Here is a 25,047-nt window from a genome sequence, read left to right on the forward strand (position 1 = left end):
CCACTGACTTTTCCTTCAGTCCCTTAAAAGTTAAACTTCAGGAAAGAATTCATGCAGTTTAATGTGAGAGTTGCTGTCCTCAAGTGGGCGTTGGCCCCGCCTACCCCAATATCGCCGTTCATTCACTCAACAGAGTACTGAACATCAACCATGCACCTGGGATTATTCTCAGCACTGGGGATACAGTAGTGAACAAAACACAGCCCCTTCCTTGTGGAGTGTATATTCCAGCTGGGGGAGACAGAAAACAAATATCTGGCAGTGTTAAATGCTTTAGAGAAACGTGAAGTGGGATCAAGGGGACAGGGGTCCTGGGGTGGGAGGGAATGTTGTTATTATACACAGTAGTCACAGAAGGACCCTCCTTTTTAGGGACATTTGAGCAGAAACCCGATACAAATGAGGGAGGAAGTGAGCCATGTAGTTATCTGGAGGAAGAGTGTCCCAGGCAAAGAGAAGAATTGCCACAAAGGCCCTAAGGTCAGGTCATGCTTCATGTAGGTTTGAGGAAGAGTCAAGTTAAAAAAAAAAAAGAGGGAAGCCCCAGTGTGGCCAAGGTAGGATCAAAGAAGCTGAGTGGAGTACACTGAACCATGCGGGCCAGTGGTTCTCAACCGAGGGCAATATTACCCCCCAAGGGACATTGGGCAATGTCCGGAGATATCTTGGTTGTCACAACCATGGGCTGGGATACTACTGGTATCCAGTGGACAGAGGCCTGGGATGCTGCTGAACATCTATCATGCACAGGACTGCCCCTACATAAAGAATTATCTGGCCCAAATGGCGGTAGTGTCAAGGTTGAAGAGCACTGATCTAGGGCCCTGTAGGCCATTGCAGGGACTTTGGATTTTACTCCAAAAAAACTGGGAAGCAATTAGCGGCTGGCAGTAAAGGAGTGACATGGTCTAAGCTACATTTTCCAAGTATCGCTCTGGTTGCTGCATGGAGAACAGACGGTAGAGGGGCAAGGGCTGAAGCGGAGAGCTGCCAGGAGGCTTTTGCAGAGATCTGGCAGGAGATAACGGTACTTGGCAATAGGCTGTCTCGATACAAGTAGTAAGAAGGGGTCTGATTCTGAATATATCGTAAAGGGTAAGCCGAGAGGATTTGCTGATTTCATCAAAACGAACTATAATCACTTAGCCTCCTATTCTGCCACCTGTACTCCAAGCTCATTTCTACCTTTGTTCTTGCTCTTCCCCTCCTCTTGTCCTGGCATGCCTTTCTTATTTGGGCAAAGTCTTTTCAGTCTGGATATCAGGATGTCCATCAAGAACCTTCCTGAAACAACAAAGCCCTTGCTTCTTCAAAGCAGCTATAGCTTTTCTAGTCCACACCTCTCAGTTTAATCCTCAATATGCTTTTAACTGCATAGGTATGCACTGAGATACCATGCTTTATGGTGAAAGCTGACTGGATGCCTGCTATCACTTTATTAATGTTGTACTGGCTGTCCCAGCCACCCTGTTCTGACAGAAAAAGAATTCAAATGTATGAGTAAAAATACTCATACAAAGAAGAAACAAAACTGCCATCATTTATAGATTGCATGATTGTGTATATGGAAAATCCAACCGAATCTACAGTTAAACAGAACGAATAAGAGTTTGCAAAAATTTTTGGACTGTAAAGTTAATATATAAAAATAAATTACATTTCTACATACTAGCAACAAAGAGTTATAAATGAAATTTGAAAAGATAAATAGTTTATATCAGCACCAAAAAATATAAAGCACTCAGTAATAGACCTAACAAAAGGTATACAAGACACTTACAGGAGAAAATTATAAAAATTCACTGAAAGACACTTAAAAAGACCTAAACAAATGGAGACATATACTATGTTCATGACTTGGAAATCTTTGTATTATATGAATTTCATTTATTCCCAAATCATCCCATAGATTAAGTGTAATTCCTATATAAATCCTAGTAAGTTAAAAAAAAATAAACTTGACAAGCTGATTTCAAAATTTCCATGAAAAGTGCAAAAGACCAAGAATAGGCACATCACACTTGAAGGGAAGGACAATCTGGGGAGAACTGCCTCATCAGATATCAAGGTACAGTAATTTAAAAAGTATGAGGGGCGTCTGGTTGGCTCAGTCAGTTAAGCATCCAACTCTTGGTTTTAGCTCAGGTCACGATCTTGCCATTTGTGAGACAAGCCCCACATCGGGCTCTGCGCTCACAGCACAGAGCTTGCTTGGGATTCTCTCTCCCTCTCTCTCTCTCTCTCTGCCCCTCCTCTGCTCTCTGTCTCTCTCAAAAATAAACATTTAAAAATTTCTTTAAAAAGTATATTAGCCCTGGGATAAATTGTTCTTGGGAACCAATTGCTAGCATCTCTTCCCAACTTTTGCATTCTGTGACGTTATGTTGGTTCTCCCACTATGACCAGTGGGAGTATTTAGACCACAAAAATCAAGAAATGCTACAAATCAGGGCTTTTTGTATGTATCGGGGAGGAGAGAGCAGAGCTGGTTGTGAAACATTTACCAGCATACCACTGAATGAAACCAAATAGAGATCCCCCAAACAGATCCATACATTTGTGAACACTTATTATATGACAGATGAGTATATCAAGTCAATACAGAAGGGGTGGACAGGTCATTAAATAGTGCTGGTGTCTATATGAAAAAAAAAAAAAAAACACCCTAACTGATTCCCCACCTCACACCAACCCCCGAGATTAATTTTAGTTAATTAAATAGTAAGTGGAAAAGGCAAAAATATAAGACTTGTAGAAGAAAATGTGGGAGAAAACCATAATGACTTCAGAGTAGGAAAAGATTTTTAAACAAGACTGATAAATTTGACTACGTTAAAATTAAATACTTCTATTAATTAAAGACATCATAAAGAAAGTGAAATTCAAGCCTTCTACTGAAGATAATATTTTCAACAGACATAACCAAAAAAGAATTTGTATCCAAAGTATTAAAAATTATCTATGAATTAATAAGAAAAAGATACAACAGTGAAAAATGGACAACAGTCTTGAATTGGATTTCCTCTTTTGTGAAATAGTTCATGGCCCAGAACCATCCAAATTTTCCCACCTTATTAATGGTCAGGAAAAATGCAGATTAGAACCATCATGAGATAAAGTTTCATACCCATAATACTGAGTGATCTTAGAGTTTGCCAATATCAAACACTAGGAAGGATCTGGAGCAATGGTAACTCTCCCAAGAGAGGGCAGGAGTGTAACTTCATACAACTACTTCAGAGAACAGTTTGTACTTCACAACAAAGTTGAGCAGACCTATAACCCATGCCCCAGAAATTCTATTCGTATGTATACACCCATCCAAGAAAAGCTCTTACATATAAGTTCATAAGGTGGCATGGATTATGATGTTCATGGCCGTATTTGCTTGGTATTGCAAAAAACTGGAAATTTCCATCAAAAGCAGCATGTAAAAATAAATTGTGGTGTAGTCAATAGAATAGTATACATCTGTAAAAATGAATGATGTACAGTCTCATGCATCACTACAGACAAATCTGTAAAGCATAATGTTGAACAACAGAAGTGAGACCCAGAAGAATGGATACAGTAGGATTCCATTTACACAGAATTCAAAAGCCGTCAAAACTAAAATGACATTGTAAAAATAACAGTATATTGTTTAGGAAATCATTCATCCGTGGTAAAGCCATTAGAGAAAAGCATGGGATACTTATTACAATGGTTGGTCGAATGATACTCCTGGATGGAGGAAGAAGGTAGATGCAACCAGAGAAGGGTCTTCTAAAGCTCTATTGGACAATCAGTAAATGTTGCTCACGCTATAGTCTTTAAATTCTACACATATATATTATGCATTGTTTTGTACAACTAAACACTTCACACTAAAACAAATTAAAAAATGTATCAAGTGTCTACTGTATGCAAGGGCACTGTAATTGCATAACTAAGACTGATTCAGATTCTACTACCACTCTGCTGACATTACTTTCACTGAGGTCAAAGGCTTTACTGTCACTAATCAAAAAACCAACTTCATTCCTTATTTTCCTTGACACCTCAGCAGCATTCAACACTGTGGACTATCCTCTTTCTTTGATAAGGTGTCCCATGTTGGCTTTCATGAAACTATGGTCTCCTGGCCATTCCTTCTCAATCTCTTTCAATGGTTTGTCTCCCAACACCTGACCATTCAATGTTGGAGCTTCTCAAGGTTCACCCCTAGAACTTCATTTTTTCATACTCTATTCTGTCTCTCTAGACGTGCACATCCATGCCCATGGCTTCAATTACCACCTGTACATCGAAGATTTAGACCTCCAGCTCAGACCTCTCCTCTGAGTTCTAGGTTGATGTATCCCATTATCTAGTCAACATCTCTACTTGATGTTTAAAAGCCTCTAACTCTTAACCTGTTAGAAACAAAACTCTGGGGTGCCTGGGTGGCTCAGTTCATTAAAGTGTCTGATTCTTGGTTTCGGCTCAGGTCATGATCTCATAATTCATGAGTTCGAGGCTTGCGTCAGGCTCTGTGCTGGCAGTGCAGAGCCTGTTTAGGAATTCTCTCTCTCTCTCTCTTCCTCTCACTCCCCCTCCCTCCCTCTCTGCCCCTCCCTCACTTGCACTGTCTCTCTCTCTCTCTCAAAATAAATAAATAAACTTAAAAAAAAAAACCCTGAAACTCATGATTTCCCTCCAGAATGAGTTTTTCCAGTAATCTGTCTCACTGAACGGCAGTACCAGGAGTCCTGGGCAAGTATTATTCCACAAAAACAAAAACTTGCTCCCTTTTCTTCCTAGAAAGTGGCTGAAAACAAGGAAAATTACTTTGGTCGTAGCTCTAAGTAGGACTGAAACCTTTCAAGAAACAACATCATCTGGAAATTAGGCCTCCTCCAAAGAAGGAGCTCAATAAAGTTAGTTCCTTTCTCCAATTAAGAATTTTTTGAAACACAACAGTACTATATAAAGTATTTTCTTCTCTTTCAATCCATTGTGCACATTTTTGTCTCTTCTTTCCTTTTTTATGCTATATTTTTGCATACAATAGGTTTTTAGTTTGAGTTTTTCTTCATTTTGTTTCTATTTTTTACCTTATTTCTCCAGTCTACCTTTCCATAACTGAATCAGGAGATGGTATTTCAATCAACAAATATTTACTGAGCACCTACTGTGTGCACTCTGGGACAGAGTGGTGAGCAAGATAAATTCCTACTTTCATGTGTTTTATATTTGGGCAAAAAGCAAACAATTAAAAGGTCAGGTAGTGTTATGTGCTGTTTAGGGAATTAAAATTGGGAAATGTGACAGAGAATGACTGGTGGTTACTTTAGACTGATGATCAGGAAAGGTCTTTCTGAGGATGTTATAATTAAAATTGAGCTCAAATTACAAGAAGACAGTCATTGGATCCTAGAAAAAGTGACTGGTTAAGTCTCTAAGATAGAAACAAACTTGGCCGTGTTTGACAACTGCATAGTAGACAAGAGAGCAATTGGCATAAAATGAGAGGAATGCAGGGATTAGATAACATAGGACTGTACACACACAAAATAAGAAATTGGAGTTCATTCTTTTATAAATGTATTTTTTAAATGCTTATTTCGAGAAAGAGAGGAGAGAGAAAGCACATGTGAGCAAGGGAGGAGCAGAGAGGGAGAGAATCCCAAGCAGGCTCCATGCTATCAGTGCAGAGTCCAATTTGGGGCTCGAACCCATGAACCATGAGGTCATGACCTGAGCCGAAATGAAGAGTCAGATGCTTAATTGACTGAGCTATCCAGGTGCCCCTAAATGTATGCTTTTTAATGTCTGTAGGATCTACAGAAGTGTCTTCTGTTTCATTCTTGGTTTTGGTTATTCGTGTATTTTTTTCTTGATCAGTCTTTATAAGGATTTATAATCTTACTAGTCTTCATAAAGAGTCAACTTTGGCTTTGCCAATTCTCTGTGAATATCTTCTATTTCATTCATTTCTATTCTTGTCTTTCTGATTTCCTTCTTTCTATTTTCTTCAGGTTTAGTTTGTTGTTTTTCCTCTAACCTCTTGAGATGGGTGAGTTTAAAGCTATAAAATTCTAATTCAGCTTTAGTTATACCCCAGGAGTTCTTATGTATAATATTTTTCATTATTCAGTTAACATTTTCTGATGTCTACTATGATTTGTTCTTTGACCCATGATTAACATAGAAGTATACTGCTTGATTTCTAAATGTTTATGGCACAGTGTATGTTTCCAGTCACTTTTATCTTATTAGTATAATTATACTGTCGTCAGAGAGCATAATTATGTGTGATTTTAATCCTGTAGAATTTGTTGAGACTAGCTCTATGGTCTGGTACAAGGTCAATTTTTATAAATTTTCCATGTGTGTTTGAAAAGATTATGTATTCTGCTGTTGTTAGGTTTAGTGTTCTATATTATGTCCATCAGTGAAATTTGTTGTTATTCAAATCTTATGTATTATTTTTTTCCTGCTTGTTATAGCATATACAAGAGAAAGTAAACAAGATATCTTGACTATAAAATTATCTTTGTCCTCAGAGTTCTGAAAATTTTTTGCTTTATGCATTTTGAGACCATTTTATTGGGTGCATATAATTTTAAAATTCTTATATCTTTCTGATAAATGAAAATGTTTATTCTTTTGAAGTAACACCTTTTATCTCTAGAAATCCTATCTCAAGATAGGATAAGAGACATGAAGGATAGAATAAGAAGACCTAACATGCTTTTAATGAGAGCCTCAGAAAGTGTGAAGAAGCAATTTAGAACTCAGCAGTTTGGCACTCTCAGCCATTACCTCTTCAAATATCCTATCTTGTATATGTTCTATCATTTTATCTTCTCTGCTGCATTCTGGATAATTTCCTCAGATCATTCAGTTCTCTCCTCAGCTGTGTATAATCTGCTAATAAATATGTTCACTGAGTTCTTAATTTGGGCTGTTGTAGTTTTCAGTTTTAGAAGCTCTATTTAGTTCTTTTTCAAATCTGTTAAAATGCTTTTTATAGATTTCTGTTCCTGCAGATATTTTCAAGCTTATTAAAAAAATCTTTTTAGTGGCGCCTGGGTGGCTCAGTTGGGTAAACATCTGACTCTTGATTCTGGCTCAGGTCATGATCTCATGGTTTGTGGGGTTGAGCCCCATGTTGGGCTCTATGCTGACAGCATGGAGCCTGCTTGGGATTCTCTCTCTCCTTCTCTCTGCCCCTCCCCTCCTCACACACAAAATAAATATTAAAAAAATTAACAATGTCTTTAAGTATAGTCAGCAAAACTGTTTTATTGTTGGTCTCATAATTGCAATATCTGAAGTTTTGTGGGATCTTGTGTTGTCTATTATTTCTGTTGGCTATTACTCAGGGTATCTTGTTATTTTTTATTATCTTTGATTGCTGGTTATTATACTTGAAAAAATTATTTTAAAATTAACTTGAGTCCTAGGATAATGGCACCATCCTTTAGAAAGGATTTTCCTTTGTTTCTGTCAGGCACCCCAAGACACTACTAGTATGGAACCATTCTGGGCTAAGTTAAAAGTTTGCAGTTCCATGGACCACCTAAGTGACACAAATTTGAACTTCTCCAGGGATGGTTTACTTCCAGGTTACTGTCATTCTGAAGGTGTCACTCTTTACATTCCCAGCTTAAGAGAAGGGGAGGGTTTATTAGATTTCTTACCTAGGTTAAATGTTAGGTTTTGATTCCTGCTTCCCTTGCTCTATAAGGCTACCAAAAACTCAGTTTTATTTCACAAGTATTTCTTCCAGGCTAGCAAATGCCTTCAGAGAAAAAGGGGATTCGAGTGGTGACCTTGCCTTCTAGGTTCTTGCTTTACCTTAGATTACAGTGCAGTACTATCTTACTATTTTGTTAGCTCTTTGATACATTTAAGAAAAAATAACAAGAATATTTCTCTCAACTTTTCTAATTCTCCTCATTGGTCCTAATTATCTAGGCTACCACTACCAGCAATGAAAGTTCCTAGATTAAGCATGATGGGAAGCCAACATATGACTTTTATTTTTATTTATTTATCAATTTTTTTAAATGTTTGTTTATTTTTGAGAGAAAAAGAGAGAGATGGTAGGGGCAGAGAGAGAAGGAGACACAGAATCCAAAGCAGGCTCCAGGCTCTGAGCTGTCAGCACAGAGCCTGAGGTGGAGCTCGAACTCACAAACCTGAGATCATGACCTGAGCTGAAGCTGGATGCTTAACTAACTGTGCCACCCAGGTGCCCCAACAACAGATGACTTTTAAAGAGGGGAGGGAGGGAATCAAGTTGGTCACATTCTGTCAGATTTTGTTTGTAAGCAAAAGGGATAACATATTTAAAATGTTAACCAAAAAGAAAATAACCATTTGAATTATGTGAATTTGTTATTTGCATGATGTTTGTACACATAGGTCCTCTCTCCTAACAAGATAGTAAGCTCTTGAGATTAGAGATCCTTCTCTCTCTCTCTCTCTCTCTCTCTTTTTTTTTTACCTTCTCTCTTTTTTAAGATTTTTATTTTTAAGTAATCTCTACACCCAACATGGGGCTCCAATTTACAACCCCAAGATCAAGAGTCACATTCACTACCATTTGAACCAGCAAGGCACCCTTAAGATTAGAGATCCTTCTTGTTTTTAAGGAGTACCCCCTTTTACGAGGACCTAGGACAAAAATAAAATTCCAGTCTTCTTTATTACCATCCTCGGGCTTGAAGACACCTGAGAACAACTAGATTTTCAGGAATTCATCTCTTTCCTTGTCTCCCACCTACTGTGGTAGGACATTAGCTGAACACTTAAAGCAATGAAAACTACTTAATTTTTTTTTAATGAAAACTATATCAACTTTGATGATTTCTTCAGAGTGCAAGTATATACAAGTAGGTAAATACAAATAGTTTGATACTGTTCAATTATGTGCAACTTAAAGGTCAGACTTTTCTCACACACTCACTGTTGATAGATGCATAAATTGGGGGAAATTTTTAAAATATGCATCAAGAACCATTGTATTTTATACAACTTTTGACCCATTAATTAGATGTTTATGAATTTCTCTTGAAAATATTCATGGATGTTGGGGCACTTGGGTGGCTCAGTTGGTTAAGCATCTGACTCTTGGTTTTGGCTCAGGTCATGATCTCACGGTTTGTGGGATCGAGCCCCACATTGGTCTCTGTGCTGACAATACAGAACCTGCTTGGGATTCTCCTTCTCCCTCTCTCTCTGCCCCTCTCCTGCTTGTGCTCTCTCAAAATCAATAAATAAACTTAAAAAACATATTCATGGGTGTTCACAAAGATTTAGCTACCTGGATGATCATCATGAGAGGAAAGATAAAACGCTTAAAATCTCATCAGAAGGGGATTAGTAACTGTACCTTCATATAATAGAATACTCTAATGAAACAAAAATGTTCACAATAAGATGGTAAAAGTAATTTATGAAAGAACATATATGGTAAGATATTTTTTGGTAAAAAATATATGTGTATTCATAAAAACTAGAAGGATCTAAAACAAAATGTTAACAGCATTACTTTGGGGTGGTAGGATAGCAATGGTTTTTTTCTTGTCTTTGTGCACTTTTTTCCTGCTGAGTATTCTATAATGAAAACATATTACTTTTTTCATATTACTTTTATAGTAAGAAAAACTTGATTATTATGAAATAAACTAGAGTTCCTTTCCCTATAGATAAATGTAATTGGCCACCTCAGACCAGTCATTTCTAGATCCAACCCATCTATCACTGATTAGCACAGAAGTCTGTACTCTCCTAATTCTATCCTCTCTCCATGCTTGGTTCATATACAGCTTTTCTCAGCTTTTTGGCCACCCAGAATGGAGTAACATTCATCCATCACCAGTGGGTAGATGATTCATAATATGCATTTCTTGAACGGAACTGATCACTAATAGTCAGAAATTTACCCACATAAATGAGTAACAGAATTCTGTTAACAGAACGTCATATACTTACAATACGATTGGTTTCTACCACATAATCTCCATAGTAAACTATCCTTATGACTTTATATTATCTCTCACATGCAAACTAAATAAAAATATTTTGAGAGAATACCCAAAGGGAAAGTCATTAGTATAACAGCCTCATGTATTTCCCCTGGAAGGTCTGTCTGTTGCATATTTAGTAGCTCTGTATGGTGCCGGTCAATAAGGCTCTTAATTGCCTCTGCTGTTTAATTGTTTCTGTGGTTTGGAGAGAATCAAACCTGTTCCAGTCCTTTAAATAGAAAAAATGAATGTCGGGAATCAACTGGAATTCAGGAAAAACATACCAGCTCAAGTCAAGACGCTGTGAGATTACTGCACTGATATAATTCTTAATATGCCTCACTCGTCCCCTCTGGTTGGTGCAACCCATAATCTCTTTCCTCACTGGCTCACTGCTTCCCCTTAGAGAGGAGACTGGCTCTGTGAATGACTCTCTTAGGGAGCATGTGCAGGACAAGCCCAGAGCCTCGCTCCACAGGAACATAAGAGAAGAAGCTAAAGAATGGGCTTGAGAGCAGCTGAATGGAACAGGTCATGCTGCTTCTCGAAGCTGAAGAGGCCCATCCTGTAAAAGAGATGATGAGAGCACCTGATTGGGTTTGACCCCACGCACGGTGTGTGTGCAGAGAGGCCTGGGAAATGCAGCTATGCACATGAGAAGGGCAGTGAGATTGCAGGCCCATGTTCCAGACACACCGATTCACTTGTCTGCTCGATTCAATTTTATTTGTATAAAAGGTCTGTTGAGGTAGCGGGCAAACTGAGCCTTTAGCAATTGTGGGCTCTGCAAATAGAACCTCAATGGAAGACTAAATCAGCTGATGTCCCCTTCAGTGCTGTTTCCATTTGTAGAACTGAAGTGGCAGTAGGGGGGGGATGAATCACTCTTACTATATTTAAATGCCTTCTTTACCAAAATAGCAGTCGCTATAACAAAACAGGCCCAGTAATACCTAGTAACAAACAATAAAAATGCCTTCCTGTAAAGAGAATGAACATTATATTATGGTCATAGTTGAACAGCAAGCATGATAAATCAAGGCACCAAGTCTGGGGGTCTTCCTTTTCTTTATCACTAGATGAACAACCAAGCCTTTCTTCACCTGGAAACTCTGCTTATTACGATTTTCACTCCAAAATAACTTCTAAATATACAGCGAATTAATTCTCAACAATTACATATTACCTGTTAGTTTCATTACCTAGTATATTCATTTATTTAAAAAGGAAGATCTCAAAAGAATCAAGATTATTTTTCTGTGAACTAAGGGAGAAGTAAATGGTCAGAAAGCCAGTGTAAATACTACATTTTCCTTGTACTAGTTCAGATTTCACTAAAATATATTTAAATCACAAATTGGGAAGACTTCAAATAATCACTCTTCTCCCCAAAAAGGTGTATTATTGTTGATTATTATGTCTTTAACATATAGCTTTGTAATTGAGGGACGACTAGGGAATAAGCCCAGAGATTTTAAGCTACCTTACAATTTGCCAGAAATCCAACAAATGCACAGAATATGTACTAGACCATCTCTACTTCTTTGTTATATTATGAAAAAATTTAACATTTGAAAATCAGTCAATGCAAATCACTGTATTAACAGAATAAAGAAATAGTCACTTGATCTTCGCTATAGATGAAGTAAAAAACGCTTGACAAAATTCAATACCCAATCTTAGAGGCTCTCAGCAAACTAGGAATAGAAAAACTTCCTCAATGTGTCAAAGGACATGTAAAAAAAACCTATAGCGAACAGCATATGTATTTAGTGAAAGACCAAATGCTTCCTCTCTAAAATTGGGAATGACAATTCAATATTATTCTGGGGGTTCTAGATAAGGCAGGGCAAAACTGGCATAAGGCTTGGAAAGGAAGAAGTAAAACTGTCTTTATTTGCAGATGACATAATTGTGTTTGTAGAAAATCCTAAGGAATATATCAAAAACCTATTAGAACTAAAGTGCATTTATTACAGTCAGAAGATACAATACCAGAAAGGGTCCTCCTCATAACTATTACTTATATGGCCACTTAATAGTCAAGGTGTTACTATATACATACACACAAACACTAACATCATCTCTATTCTATTGAATGACTACTAGCTTCACCCTAAATTTTGGTGAAGAGAAAGAAAAAAACAAGATGTGAATCCTGACTCTTCATTTTGTATATAAAAAGCACGATGGTTGATTGCCTGATAGAGTTATACCTTTAATCTTTTAAGAGGTAAGCACATTTCACACTGGATAAAACCTCACTAACACTACTCAGATATAGGTACCCTGCCTAGACCCTACCTAGATAAATGGCAAATGCTCTGGTTCAGTACAACTTATCTCTAATAGTAGAAGCCAAAACTTGAGGGGCATTTGGGTAGCTCAGTTGGTTAAGCATCCAACTCTTGGTTTTAGCTCAGGTCATGGTCTTGTGGTTTGTGAGTTTGAGCCCTGCATCAGGCTCTATGCTGACAGTGCAGAGCCTGCTTAGGGTAATCTCTCTTTCTCTCTCCCTCTCTCTCTCTCTGCCCCCACCCCTCTCTCAAAATGAATAAACTAAAAAGAAAAAAGAAAAAAAAGCAAAAGAGTACTCATGATGCACCAGAACCTTGTATACAAAGGATAGCATGTTCATTGACAAATTCAAAAACAGAATTTTAAAAACTGCTGTAGACTTCGAAAGTAAGGCACTAATATCCAATTAGCCACAAGCCAAAGTATAGGCTTTTATGTCTTTATGGAAGAAACTTGGGGTTATCATCAGGGACTTTACATATGGATTTTTAAGTAGTTATAATCAAGGTTTTACCAGAAATAGAATGAATAATAGATTAACTAGCATTGCTAAATTAACAAGTATTTATTGAGCCTACTATTGAATAGCAAAGTCTTGAAATATAGCCAGTCTACCAACACTAGACAGGGCATAGGTAGAAAAAACAATCAGAGCAGGAACTTGAGGTAGCTTCATCGTGATGAACTATGTCAAGGAAATTGCTAGCAAAGTAGATAAAATTATGACTTCGATGTAGAATTTTATACAACATGGCACAGCTGGAAAGCAACCACAGAAAAAACATTCCATGGTAGCAATCTCAAATGTGAAGGTTCTTTATGATGATCATAAGTTTAAAAGACAAAATTGCAAACACTGTTGGGCTTTGCTAATAACAGTAACTACAACCTCAAACTAAAATATTGGTCTTTGAGGTATTGGAGGTATACCAGTCTTTTTCAGTTAAATTGGCCTATATAGATAATAATGTACTGTCCTTGGGGGCGCCTGGGTGGTTCAGTTGCTTAAGTGTCTGGCTCTTGATTTTGGCTCAGGTCATGATCTCATGAGATCAAGCCCTGCTGTTGGATTCGGCTGATAGCGCAGGAGCCTGCTTAGAATTCTTTCTCTCCCTCTCTCTCTGCCCCTCCCCTGCTTTGTGCTCTCTCTCTCTCTCTCTCTCTCTCTCTCAAAATAAATAAATCTTAAAAAAAAAAAATCATGTATTGCCCTCACTGCCTTATTGTTTTGATCCACTGTGTGTAAATTATGAACTTTGAATTTTCTAATGAAAGTCACTGTGATTATCTATCCAATTCTGTCTTATAATACCTCTTGTGGCCCAGAGTACAGACTTGCAAGATGAATGGTCCCAGGTTGTGTTTATGGTGTACTGACAACAGAATTATGGTGCCACTGAGGGTAATGCAGTATGGCATCGTGAACTTGCACAAGTCATTTGGTATCTCTGAATCTCAGCCTTTTCACTGAATACCTAATATGTAATACCTAAAAGCCAAATCCATAGGGTTATTATGAAGATTAAATGAGCTGCCTGGCACAAATCAAATGCTAAATATGTGCACATGCATATTTGTACATATTCTCTCTCTGTCTCTGTCTCTCTCACACAGTTAACAGTTGAGGTTGATTTATTGCCCTTAGCCTAAGGATATACTGTTGTCATTGGCCTCACTTTAATGTGGCCCGCAAGGATGGACAGAAATATCAATTCTGAGGTCAGACAGTCGGTAGTGGGTGGAGATTCCACAGTTCAAACACTTAGCATTTGCTTCAATTGTCTCACTATGGTTTTGATCTTTATCTCAGTGGTTCTGAGTGTTTCTTTCTTGTTTGAATATTGGGGTGAGGCATAAACTAAACATTAGCAAAGAAAGAATTTAAATAGATGGTAGGGTAGTTAAAACCCTTGTAAGCCAAGACTCAGTAACTGGATACAGCCCTGAACAACCATGGCACCTCAGTAAATCACCATCTGGGTAGAGTTAGCCCTATTTTGAAATTCCTTTTTGATCTCCTGCCATCCTAATAACAATGAATCAGTCTTTAGATTTCCTAAACCCTATTTTTGATTTATCTATATGTATGACTATTTATTGATTGATTGATTTTAGTGTTTTATTATTTTTGAGAGAGAGAGAGACAGAGAGCAAGCAGGGAAAGGGCAGAGAGAGGGAGACACAGAATCGGAAGCTGGCTCCAGGCTCTGAGCTGTCAGCACAGAGCCCGATGTGGGGCTCAAACTCACAGACTGCGAGATCATGACCTGAGCTGTAGTTGGCTGCCCAACTGACTGAGCCACCCAGGTGCCCTGACTATTACTTTAAATATAAATCTACTTTTCAACTATTCAAAAGCCATGTCTGAAGTGACCCAAGTTTCCTTAAAAAAAAAAAACAAAAAAAAACAAAAAAAAAAACAACCTACTATCAACATGTAAGATCCCTAGAAAAGATGTTAGAGACTTTCACTAAAAATTGGAAAAAACAGGGATCAGATTTACCTTCCTGCCTTAAACAACTAAACAACTGGGCAAAATACATAAAGCAATGTTTTTCAGACACTGATCAATAAACAATGCAGGCCTATGCTCTCTGAAAAAAGAGAAACAAAGTGAGCCCTTTGACTGTACCAGCTTACTGCCTGAAGGTGGTTTCCAGGAAGTAGTATACAGATGGGGAGCCCAAACAGAGCTCACTGAGTTGAGGAGACTGAGATCAGAGATCCAGGGGGCCAAGTGGGTAGAACTTGTGGCATAGACCGCCAGGGAGAATGGTGCTGTACAGAGAGAGAGAAGAGGAGGGACAGGACATACTCCACAGATCTATCTATAGACAGGCCTCCCTGGAGTCTTTGGCTGAGCAGAGATTTGTACATGCGTGAGAGGAAACTATTCAGGACTACTGTAAAAGAGGAAGCAGAATAATTCCCAGAGTTTACACAGGACTGGAAATAATTTGTGTTCACATCAGTCAGAGTAGAAAGCCATTGTAATACATAAGGAATTAGATCCTCAAAGGGTATTGCCATAGTAGTGGGAGCTAAATTTGTCCTAGAATAAAGGCTGCTCTAGACCCTCATAACAAGGCATAAAAGCAGTCCCTAAGAGGATCAAAATGATTCCAGGTAATTTAAGTACATTTCACAGCAAAATATAGCAGCTAAGAATATAAAATGAACAATGTCCAGTATGCAATAAAAAAAATCTGCAGGCATGTAAAGAAACTTGTTAACCAGGAGAAAACAACTTAAATAAAAACATACCCAGAAATAACAGAGATAAAAGAGCCTGCAGAAAAGGATATTAAAATACCTTTAACAAATACATTCCACATCTTTAAGAAGTAGAGGAAAATGAGGACAAGAGAAAGAAGATTTTTTAAAAAGACCTTAAACATCTAGAGCCTAAAATATAACACCTGAAAGTAAAAATATGCTGAATTAGATTAACAATAGATTGGGAACTTCAGAAGAAAAGATCAGTGAACTTGAAGACACTGCCTTAGAAACTATCCAACATGAAGCACAGAGAGAAAGAAGACAGAATAAAATGAACAGAGCATCAATGAACGGTGGAACAATAGCAAGCAATTTAACATTCATGAATATAGAGTTCTCGAAGGAAAAGAGATCTGGGGAGGAAGGGGATGGGAAAAAATGAAGAAATGAGGGCTAAAAATTTTCCAAATTTGATGAAAACTATAAATCCACAGATCCAAGGAGCACAAATCCACACAGAATTAATAGAAAGAAAATGATTCCAAGAAATATAATCAAGTTGCTGAAGTGACAAAAAGAGAATCTTAACAGTAGCCAGACAGGGGGCGCCTGGGTGGCTCAGTTCGTTAAGCATCCTACTTGAGCTCAGGTCATGATCTAGCGGGTTCGTGAGTTCAGGCCCCGCACCAAGCTCTGTGCTGACAGCTCAGAGCCTAGAGCCTGCTTCAGATTCTGTATCTCCCTTTCTCTCTGCCCTCCCCCTTCTCATGCTTTGTCTCTCTCTCTCTCTCAAAATACATAAACATTAAGGGGCGCCTGGGTGGCGCAGTCGGTTAAGCGTCCGACTTCAGCCAGGTCACGATCTCGCGGTCCGTGAGTTCGAGCCCCGCGTCGGGCTCTGGGCTGACAGCTCAGAGCCTGGAGCCTGTTTCCGATTCTGTGTCTCCCTCTCTCTCTGCCCCTCCCCTGTTCATGCTCTGTCTCTCTCTGTCTCAAAAATAAATAAACGTTGAAAAAAAATAAAAAAAAAATACATAAACATTAAAATAAATAAATAAAAGTAGCCAGAGGGAAAAAAAGACATATTACAGAGGACCAAATAATATATATCAATAACAACAGAATACATGTTCTGGATCATAAAATAAGTCTTAACAAACTTAAAAGAATTAAAATCATACAAACTATATTTTCTGAACATAACAAAATTATACTTGAATCTGTAACAGAAAGCTATTGGGAAAATCCTAAATATGTGGAAACAAAACAACATACTTCAAAATAGTTCCTGGGTCAAAGAAGAAATCACATGGGAAATTAGAAGATATTCTGAACTAAATAAAAACAAAAATGTTACATGCCAAAGTCTATGGGATATAGCTAAAGCCATACTTAGAGGAAGATTTATAGAATTAAACCACCTATATTAGAAAACAAGAAAGATCTCAAATCATTCATCTTTGCTTCCACTTTAAGAAGCTAGAAACAGAAGAGCAAATGAAATGTAACATAAGGAAGGAAATAATAAAGATGAGAATGGAAATCAATGAAATAGAATGCAGAAAAAATATAGAGAAAAATCAATGAAATGAAAAGCTGGTTCTTTGAAAAAATTCAATAACCTTGATAAATATCTAATCAGACTGACTAGGGGAAAAAAGAGATTAAAAACACAAATTGCCATATATAATAAGAATGAAAGATCCCACAGACATTAAAAGGATCCTATAGCCGATACAGTAATCAACTTAGATGAAACAGACAAATTCCTAGAAAGATACAAGCTATTAGAGCTCACTCAAGAAGAAATAACTTGAATAGCTCTTTATCTATTAACACAGATTCTTGGTTTAAAAGCTTTCCATAGAGAAAATGCCAGGCCCAGATGATTTTACTGGTGAATTCAAATTTCAAAAAAGAAATAAAACCAATGCTATATAAACGCTTCCAGAAAACAGAAAAGGGAAATTCTTATCCATTTTATGAGGCCAGGATTACTCTGATACCAAAACCACACAGGGCTATTATAAAAATAAAAAAAAAAAAAAACAACAGAGACAAGACATTAAAGATAAGGAAGAACAAATGGAGGAAGACAAATGCAGCGAACATGGCAGAAAACGTGGAGAGAGGAAGTGGCCAGAGGACTGACACTGACAGTGTCACAGTGTCCTTTGTTGAACGCCTCCTACGTGCAAACTCCTATGTGGTGCGGTGATGTTTCACAGCATGAACTTTTGGAGCCAGACTGCCTGGGTTCAGGTCCTAGCCCTACTACTTACTAGTTGCCTGAGTTTGGCCAAGTTACCCAACTTCTCTGTACTTCAATGTTCCCACTTACAGTGGAGACAGTAATAGAACTCCCCTCATAGGGCTGTTATGAAAACTGAATGAGTAGGGGCCCCTGGGTGGCTCAGTTGGTTAAGTGTCCGACTTTGGCTCATGTTGCGATCTCACAGTTCATTAGATTGAGTCCTGTCTCGGGCTCTGTCCCGACAGCTTGAAGACTGGAGCCTGCTTCAGATTCTGTGTTTCTCTCCCTCTCTGCCCCTCCCCTGCTCGCACTCCGTCTCTCTCTCTCTCTCTCTCTCTCAAAAATGAATAAACATTAAAGAAAATTAAAAAAAAGAAAGAAAATTGAATGAGTAAATACATCTCAAATGTGTATAATAGTACCTGGCACATAGTGAGCATTACACAATTGTCTGCTGAAACTATTGTTATTATTATTCATGTTATAGTAGTTGGTTGTTACCTTTACTAAGACATGGTATACGCCCTCTAAATGAACTAAGCAGTACAAAAAGTGACCATTTTCATTGCACTAGTTCCCTGTGGCTAGCATAACAAATTACCACAAAATCCCTGACTTAAAACAACAGAAGATTATTCTCTCCCAGTCCTGGCGGCCAGAATTTCAGTATCAGTCTCACTGGGCTGAGACCAAGGGGTTGACAAGGCTGCACTCCCCCTAGAGATTCTCATGGAGAATCCACTCCTGGACTCTTCTGAGTTCTGGCAGCTGTCCACAGTCCTTGGCTTGTGGCTGCACCCCTGTAATCTCTCCCTCTGTGTTTACATTGCCTCCTCATCTCTGTTGTCAAATCTCCCTCTGCCTCTCCCTTAGGATGACATTTATGGCTGGAGGTAGGATCTGCCCAGATTCCCAGGATAATCTCCCCATATCAAGATTTTAACATAATCATGTCTGCAAAGACCCCTTTTCCTTATAAGGTAACATTTATAGGTTCCAGGGGTTAGGACCTAATTATCTTTGGATAGCTATTATTCAGCCTACTACACCCATCCCTGGGGGTAGACTGAGGTTGTGTGGAAACTACAACATATATAACATTGAAAAAAAATGTTTATTTATTTTGAGAGAGAGACAGAATGCGAGTGGGGGAGGAGAAGAGGGGGAGAGAGAGAATCCCAAGCAAGCTCCACACTCAGCTCAGAGCCTGACTTGGGGCTCAGTCTCATGACCGTGAGATCATGACCTGAGCCGAAACCAAGAGTCAGATGCTTAACTGACTGAGCCACCCAGGCGCCCCCATATATAACATTTTTAAAAGGACATTTAGGTGTCTCTACAACAAACCTGTTAGAATATGCAGCCATATGCCAAGGCACAGTCTGTTCACCTGAAGTAGGTCCCAGAACTATGAGCATAGCATCTGTCATGAACTATAACATCTCTGTAGGGCCAACATACAAAGTCAAATCTATAAAATTATGACAAACATCACAACTTTGGAGGGAGGGGCTGCTACTAGAAAATTACTGTGCCATTATGATCCAAATAAAATAGCTTATTAAAATGATTAGTAAGAACCAAGAGGGGCGCCTGGGGGGCTCAGTCTTCTGTGACCAACTCTTGATTTTTGGCTCAGGTCATGATCCCAGGGTTGTGGGACCGAGCCCCATGTCAGGCTCCATGTTGATTGTGGAGACTGCTTAAGATTCTCTCTCTCTCCCCCCCTTTCTCTCTCTCTCTCCCACCCTCAGCCCCTCTCCTGCTGATTGAGCATGCTCTCTCTCTCCAAAATAAAATAAAATTACAAAAGAAAAAAAAGAACCAAGAACTAGATTTGATGATTGCAGTTATGGCTAAACATTGAAGACAACTGGCTCACTCTTGATGGCCACAGGTACCTCCACTCAGACCCTGCACCTTTACTCTGTGCTCCACAGTAGTGAAGAAATGCACTTCTAGAATCAGGCCTAAGTTCGGGATCTGACGCTATTATGTGTTAATGATGTGACCTTGGACAAATCATTGCACCTCTTTGAGCCTGTTTCTTCATCTGTAAAATAGGCGTCATAAGAGTTCTTACCCTGCAGAGTTGCTTTGAGGTTTAAATAAGAATTCATGTAAAGTTCTAGCCTGGCAATTAGCATATGTGATAAGTGCTCAATAAACCGTAATCACAATGTATTATTATGGACTAAATACTACTATTTCTAACAAAATTCTGTTATTCTATTGCAGTGGAAATATCCTCTCATCTTCAATTTCCGGATTTTCAGAGTGGGAGGAGTTTTTCCTTCGGGGACTGTGATCTCATGGGTGAAAGGCATTAACGCCACATAGAAAAAGCACGGGGTAGTGAGGGGTGGGGGGTGGACATCTGGGTGGCTCAGTCAGTTGAGTGTCCAACTCTTGCTTTCGCCCAGGTCATGATCCCAGGGTCATGGGATTGAGCCCCGTGTTGGGCTCTGTGCTGAGTGTGAAGCCTGCTTAAGATTGTTTCAAAGAGGGGGCACCTGGGTGGCTCAGTCGGTTGGGTTTCCGACCTCAGCTCAAGTCACGATCTCATGGTTCGTGAGTTCGGGTCCTACATAGGGCTCTGTGCTGACAGCTCAGAGCCTGGAGCCTGCTTCAGATTCTGTGTCTTCTTCTCTCTCTGCCCCTCCCCTGCTCACACTCTGTCTCTGTCTCAAAAATAAGTAAACATTGAAAAAAAAATAAAAAAAAAAAAAGATTCTTTCAAAGAGAGAGAATCTTTCTCCCTCTGCCCCTTCCCTGGTCACACACACACCCTGCCTCTCAAATAAAATAAGAAGAAAAAGAAAAAAAGAAAAAACATGGAAAATAATGCAGTCTGCAATTCTGGTATCTGTGTCCTTGGGGTAAGAAAAAAAGAATGGAGAGAGTAAGGACTTTGTAAGCTAGTAAAGGATAGGAAGTAGGGCCTGAAATGTTTAACATGTGACTAAGAGCACTAATGTAGAGTGCCTGACGTTTGGGGAAATGAGAGTAAATTAAGAATTTAAATAGCAGAAGTCTAAAAAGGGGATGTAATCGATTCATTCTCCATAGGAATTCATTAAGTGATGAGAGCTTTGTGCTTAGGAGAGATGAAGGTTGAGAGGAGTTATAATGGAGACAGGGACATCATGATGAGCATAGACAAGGCCAGGACAATACAGCTCATCTTCATATACAGAACACCAGCCCTGGGACCAAGGTGAGGCATAAGGTAGACAAGGAGGACTAAAAACACAAGCAAGCTTTTGTTTAGGACAAGTAAGACCCTGTAAGTAACTCCACGGCAGGGTTGTGTGTGGTTTCTTCTAGAATTTCCAGCAGTTAGCCCTGTACCTGGCATGCCATTGATAAATCTGGGCTGAAGGAACAAGTACATATATTCGACAGTAAAAATACTGGCAGGAGATGAGAAGTGGAACTAGAGACACTCTTCTAACCCTGTGATTCTGTCTCTGGTCTCACTTCAGTCCAAACCACCCTCCACACTGCCGCTCTGATCTTCCCAAAAGGCAGGCCCGACCCCATCACTGCTCCTGTGCTCCAATAGCTCTTCAGGGCCTTGCACAGTAAGTCCAAATTCCTTAGCTTGGCCAGCCAAGCCTTTGTATTTGCTGCTGACCTACTTTTCAGCCTTGTTTCTGCCACTACCCTACTCGTACGCTTTGTTCTGAACATGTCAGAATGTTTGGAACTCTCCAAGTATACTTGCTCTCCCATACATAAACACCCCACCTTGGTACATAGTGTTCCTGTCTGAGCCACACTGTCCACCTGAGGACTCCTTATGCTCCTGTCGTCATTTAAAATGTCACTTTCTCTAGAAGGTGACATTTCTAAGCAGAATTAAGTGATCCCTCCTCTAAGCTCTCAAAACACCTTGCCCATACTCCTATTAATGGCACTAAGTACAATACCATAATCAACATTTCCACATCTGTCTTCCTTTATAAACCTCTGGGGTGCCAGGATTGGGTTCTAGTCATTTTTGCATCCCTAGCTACTAGCATGGGGGTACAGAGTTTTAAAAATGTTGAATAAATGAACAGATTTTAAAGACCCAAAATAGAAATAGAGCTTAAATCCTTGAGTGAACTAGCCTTAGTGTCCTTAGGCAGGACCCTAAGACAGTTAGGGATGGGCGGGTCCATCCCTATAACCAGAAGATCCCATCATGGATGGCAGCTACAGTACCCCCTCCAACTGTCCCTTGTTATCATGATCAGAGACAGAATTTGGGGCTCAACATACGACAGGCCTGCCCCTGTATGACATCCCCTGTCTTATATGATTCCCAACCATTTCTTACACTCTTTTGCCTTTGAGAAGACAACTTCATTTTTGTATGCTGTAGTGCCAGCATCTTTTGTGAAATAATCCCTATTTCCAAATGCTCCCAAAGCCAAGTTCGTCTCTCCTACTCCAATTCTCATTTTCTGTCTCTCTTACTAAGTAGAATGGAAAGCTTCAGGGCTAAATTAAGAATGAAAATAATCTGAGCCCACAGTACACAATGTCAGCATTCTTTCCTTTGTAGACAAGGATCTGCTGGAGCCAGGCTGCTCAGTCCTGCTCAACCCCAAGGTGCATGCCATCATAGGCATGCTCATGGATGACACGGATCCTTGGTCACAGTGATGAAGTAGAAAAGGACCCCAAGGAAACCTATGCTGATATTGGGGGGTTGGACAACCAAATCCAGGAAATTAAGGAACCTGTGGAGCTTCCTCTTACTCATCCTGAATATTATGAAGAGATGGATATAAAGCCCCCAAAGGGGGTCATTCTCTATGGTCCACCTGGCACAGGTAAAACCTTATTAGCCAAAGCAGTAGCAAACTAAGCCTCAGACACTTCCTTAAGGGTGGTTGGCTCTGAACTGATTCAGAAGTACCTAGGTGAGAAGCCCAAACTCATTCGGGAATTGTTTCGAGCTGTGGAAGAACATGCACCATCCATCATGTTTATTGATGAAATTGAAGCCACTGGAATAAAAAGATATGCCTCAAATTGTGGCGGTGAGAGAGAAATTCAATGAACAATGTTGGAACTGTTGAACCAGTTGGATGGATTTCACTTGTGAAAGTCATGGCCACAAACTGAATAGAAACTTTGGATCCAGCACTTGTCAGACCAGGCCACATAGACAGGAAAATTGAGTTCCCCCTGCCTGATGAAAAGACTAAGAAGCACATCTTTCAGATCCACACAAGCAGGATGATGCTGGCCGATGATGTGGCCCTGGATGACTTGATCATGGCTAAAGATGGCCTTTCTGGGACCAACATCAAGGCAATCTGTACAGAAGCTGGTCTGATGGCCTTGAGAGAATGTAGAATGAAAGCAACAAATGAAGATTTCAAAAAATCTAAAGAAAATGTTCTTCATAAAAAAAAAAATCTAAAGAAAATGTTCTTTATAAAAAACAAGAATGCACCCCTGAGGGGCTCTATCTGTAATGACCACATTTGCCTTCAAGGAAATGGTCAGGAGTGTCCCAGCTCCTAGGGGGGATGAGTTTGGGGAAGTTACCCAGAAGAACCCATGTTCCAGTTGATCTTTCTTAGCAAAACCTCCTGTGTACCTTTTTGAGTGTGATGTGCAGGATGCCCACTGGGCTGCCTTCATCCGTTGATCATGTACAGTGCTCTCCCCCCCAGTAAAGCAAACTCCTTCTCAAAAAAAAAAAAAAAAAAAAAAAAAAGGAAGAAAGAAAGAGAATAATTTGAGCCCAAACTTACTGTGCAACTTTAGGGAAATTTTACCTCTATACATCTCAACTGGCTCTTCCTTCAAATGGAATCAACCCTACTCTCTAGGACACAGGAAGTAATAAGAGGTACAACTTACATGGTACTTACTTATTATGCACCTCACACGTATTAACCTGTTTAATTCTATACTTCTTCCAGCTAGGTACTATTATTATCCTCACTGTGCACAAAGAGACTGGAGCAGAGGGGGGAAGGACTTGAAGAAAGCTGTGAAGCTCCAGTGAACGAGTGGTAGAGGCAGAGCCGGGACCCAAGTGGACTGGCTCTCGTGTCCATGCTGTTAACCATTACCCTCTACTTCCCTCTCTGCGGGCCACTGAAAGGCACCATACACAGTACAAAACTCCAGCATATTAAAGTACATGGGGAGACGCTGAAGGGTAGGCCTCAGATATGTGACAGTGTTACACATTTCAACCCAAATGCATTTTACAGCCAAGATTTTAGACCTCAAATCACCCATCACTTGTAGGTAAAATATTAGGGTCTCTTTGGATTGTAGCTCTCTAGGAGATGGATTTGTCCTTAACTGGTACTACACCTACAATTCAGATGACACTGTCACTAGATGAATATCCACCTTGAGGTGTGGCTTTATGGATCAATTTTCACGTTAGGTTTTTCTCAAGAGCAATGACCTGAGAATACAAAAATAGCAGAAAATACACTTGTGCTCATGCTTTTACTACAAATAGAATTTTATTTTTTCTATTTATTTATTTATTTTGAGAGAGACAGAGAGATGGGGGGGCGGACAGAGAGAGGGAGAAAGAGAATCCCAAGCAGGCTCCACACTGTCAGCACAGAACCCTATGAGGAGCTCGATCTCATGAACCATGAGATCATCACCTGAGTAGAAATCAAGAGTCAGACACTCAACTGACTAACATGACATAACATAAAAGAATGTTATTTAAAAAAAAAAAAAAAAGCATTGGGGCACTTGGGTGGCCCAGTCAGTCAAGTGTCTGACTTTGGCTCAGGTCATGATCTCACGTTCATGAGTTCGAGCCCCAAGTTGGGCTCTGTGCTGACAGCTCAGAGCCTGGAGCCTGCTTCAGATTCTGTATCTCCCTCTCTCTCTCCACCTCCTCAACTCACGCTCTGTCTCTCTCAAAAAATGAATAAACATTTAAAAAATTTAAAAAGCATTAAATATTTAGGTCCATATATTACCTTCTATTTCAAAAAATTTATTTAGACAAAAATTTAAGACCATCCACTAGATATGATACAGTACCTTCAAACTATTATCAATCCTTATAACCATATTCCTATCTGGGCAATGGGCCATTTAGAAAGTACTTAATAAACATGTGTTGAATGAATGAATGCTATTTCAGAGATGGATTCAGTGCTCTACATTTCCAGAAGTTTCCTCGGAAGGAATAGGTGCCTTGTAATAGTCATTTTGCTCTGGAAAACTCTACTACTCAGCCCTGTTTCAAGAAGGAGAACTTACTCCTCCAGTCTCTAGAAGAGCCT

General features: G+C 39.3%; 1 protein-coding gene and 1 pseudogene across 4 annotated transcripts in view; one reads left to right on the forward strand and one right to left on the reverse strand.

The window, feature by feature from the left end:
- PHC2 (polyhomeotic homolog 2) overlaps positions 1-25,047 on the reverse strand; it is a 116,464-nt gene that overhangs the window by 82,589 nt on the left and 8,828 nt on the right. The gene's annotated exons all lie outside the window — the stretch shown is intronic.
- LOC123599915 lies at positions 17,630-23,642 on the forward strand (annotated as a pseudogene).

The sequence above is a fragment of the Leopardus geoffroyi genome, chromosome C1 (assembly GCF_018350155.1).
Source record: "Leopardus geoffroyi isolate Oge1 chromosome C1, O.geoffroyi_Oge1_pat1.0, whole genome shotgun sequence".
NCBI lineage: Eukaryota > Metazoa > Chordata > Mammalia > Carnivora > Felidae > Leopardus > Leopardus geoffroyi.